The sequence below is a fragment of the Oncorhynchus mykiss genome, chromosome 6 (genome assembly GCF_057628025.1).
Source record: "Oncorhynchus mykiss isolate SJ-2025 chromosome 6, ASM5762802v1, whole genome shotgun sequence".
In the NCBI taxonomy this organism is placed as follows: Eukaryota; Metazoa; Chordata; class Actinopteri; order Salmoniformes; family Salmonidae; genus Oncorhynchus; species Oncorhynchus mykiss.
The window spans coordinates 46,238,754-46,242,083 of record NC_143027.1 but is presented as its reverse complement, the minus strand read 5'-3'; positions in this window follow the sequence as shown (position 1 = coordinate 46,242,083).

Sequence of the window (3,330 nt, the reverse complement as noted above, 5' to 3'; positions counted from 1 at the left end):
GAGGTCAAAGACCTGGCCGGGTTGTGCCAGAATAACAACATATCCCTCAAGGTAATCAAGACTAAGATTGTGGACTACAGGAAAAACAGCAACGAGCACGTCCCCATTCTCATCGACGGGGCTGTAGTGGAGCAGGTTGAGAGCTTCAAATTCCTTGGTGTCCACATCAACAACAAACTAGAATGGTCCAAACACACCAAGACAGTCGTGAAGAGGGCACGACAAAGCCTATTCCCCCTCAGGAAACTAAAAAGATTTGGCATGGGTCCTCAGATCCTCAAAAGGTTCTACAGCTGCAACATCGAGTGCATCCTGATCGGTTGCATCACTGCCTGGTACGGCAATTGCTCGGCCTCTGACCGCAAGGCACTTCAGAGGGTAGTGTGTACGGCCCGATACATGATTGGGGCAAAGCTGCCTGCCATCCAGGACCTTTACACCAGGCTGTGTCAGAGGAAGTCCCTAAAAATTGTCAAAGATCCCAGTCATAGACTGTTCTCTCTACTACCGCATGGCAAGCGGTACCGGAGTGCCAAGTCTAGGACAAAAAGGCTTCTCAACAGTTTTTACCCCTAAGCCATAAGACTTCTGAACAGGTAACCAATGGTTACCCGGACTATTTGCATTGTGTGCCCCTCCGCCAACCCCTCTTTCACACTATTGCAACTCTCTGTTTATCTTATATGCATAGTCACTTTAACCATACATCCCATGTACATACTACCTCAATTGGCCCGACCAACCAGTCCTCCCGCACATTGGCTACCTGGGCTATCTGCATTGTGTCCCACCTCCCGCCAACCCCTCTTTTATGCTAGTGCTACTTTCTGTTCATCATATATGCATAGTCACTTTAACCATGCCTAAATGTACATACTACCTCAATAAGCCTGACTAACCAGTGTCTGTATATAGCCTTGCTACTCTTATTTTTAAATGTATTTTTACTGTTGTTTTATTTCTTTACTTAGCTACACACACATATACCTTTTTTTCGCACTATTGGTTAGAGCCTGTAAGTAAGCATTTCACTGTAAGGTCTACACCTGTTGTATTCGGAGCACATGACAAATAAACTTTGATTTGATTTGATTTGAGTCACGCCCTGACCTAAACCACCATAGAACCCAGAGGGCTCTCTATGGTCAGGGCGTGATGGAGAGTGACCGCATTGCAGGAGGGCGTAATTGGCCGACTCCCACCACGGTGAAGGAGGTGCAGCGATTCTTAGGGTTTGCCAACTACTACCGGAGGTTTATCCGGGGTTTTGGTCAGGTAGCTGCTCCCATTACCTCACTGCTAAAGGGGGGCCTGGTGCGCTTGCAGTGGTCAGCTGGGGCGAACGGGGCTTTTAGGCACCTGAAGGCTCTGTTTACCTCGGCTCCTGTGTTGGCTCATCCGGACCCCTCTTTGCCGTTCATATTGGAGGTGGACGCATCCGAGGCTGGAATAGGAGGTGTGCTCTCTCAGTGCTCGGGTACGCCACTGAAGCTACCTTCTTCTCAAAGGAGCTCAGCCCGGCGGAGTGAAACTATGATGGGGACTGGGAGCTGTTGGCTGTCGTTAAGGCTTTGAAGGCGTGGAGACATTGGCTTGAGGGGTCTAAACACCCTTTTCTCATTTGGACTGACCATCTGGAGTACATCCGGGAGGCGAGGAGACTGAATCCTCGCCAGGCAAGGTGGGCCATGTTTTTCACCCATTTTGTGTTTACCCTCTCTTACAGACCAGGCTCCCAGAACGTTAAGGCAGACGCACTGTTCTGGCTGTATGACAGAGGAGCGGTCCATGGATCCCACTCCCATACTCCCAGCCTCTAGTTTGGTGGCGCCGGTAGTGTGGGAGCTGGACGCGGACATTGAGCGGGTGTCACGTGCAGAGCTCCTCAGTGTCCAGCTGGGTGTCTGTACATTTCGTCTGCTGTCCGCGACCGGTCTATTGGGCACACACGTCACGCTCCTCTGGTCATCCTGGGATCGGTTGGACGGTGCTCTGTCTTGATGGGAGGTACTGGTGGCCTACTGTAGCTAAGGACGTGAGGGTTTATGTTTCCTCCTGCTCAGTGTGCGCCCAGTGCAAGGCTCCTAGACACCTGCCCAGAGGTAAGTTACAACCCTTACCCGTTCCACAACGGCCGTGGTCGCACCTGTCGGTGGATTTCCTAACCATCTTCCACCTTCACAGGGTAACACCACGATCCTGGTCATTGTGGATTGTTTTGCCCGGTCTCCCTACGGCCCTACAAACTGCGGAGGCCCTGTTTATACACGTCTTCCGGCACCATGGTGTGCCTTAGGATATAGTGTCTGATCGGGGTCCCCAGTTCACGTCAAGGGTCTGGAAGGCGTTCATGGAACGTCTGGGGACCTCGGTCAGCCTTACCTCAGGTTTTCCCCCCGAGAGTAATGGGCAGGTGGAGAGAGTTAACCAGGATGTGGGTAGGTTTCTGAGGTCTTATTGCCAGGACCGGCCGAGGGAGTGGGTGGCGTTCGTGCCCTGGGCAGAGATGGCCCAGAACTCGCTCCACCACTCCTCCACTCCTCCACTAACCTTTCTCCCTTTCAATGTTTATTAGGGTATCAGCCTTGGCATCAGAGTCAGCCCGAGGCTCCTGCGGTGGACAATTGGTTCCGGCGCGCTGAGGAAACCTGGGAAGCCGCCCACATCCACCTTCAGCACGCCGTTCTGGCGCAGACCGTAACCGCAGTGAGGCCCCGGTGTTCGCACCAGGGGACAGGGTCTGGCTCTCGACCCGAAACCTACCCCTCCGCCTGCCCTGCCGGACGCTGGGTCCGCGCTTTGTGGGGTCGTTTAAAGTCCTGAGGAGAGTGAGCGAGGTATGTTATAGTTTAAAGCTTCCCCCCAATTACCGCATTAACCATGTGTCTCTCCTCAGGCCGGTGGTGGCTGGCCCGCTCCAGGAGGCTGAGGTGCCACAGGTTCCTCCGCCCCCTATGGACATTGAGGGGGTCCCGGCGTACTCTGTTCGATCCATCCTGGATTCGAGACGTTGGCGAGGGGCCTTCAGTACCTCGTGGACTGGGAGGGGTACGGTCTGGAGAAGAGAGGCTGGGTTTCGGTGGAGGACGTGTTAGATCCTTCCCTGCTACGAGAGTTCTGCCGTCTCCATCCGGATCGCCCTGCGCCTCGTCGTCCCCGAGGCCGGTGTCGACGCGCGTACTGTCATGACTTCTACCGAAGTCGAAGCCTCTCCCTGTTCGGGCGGTGCTCAGAGGTCGACGTCGCCGGTCTTCTAGCCATCATTGATCCATTTTTCCATTTTCCATTGGTTTTGACTCGTCTTCCTACACACCTGGTTCCAATCCCATT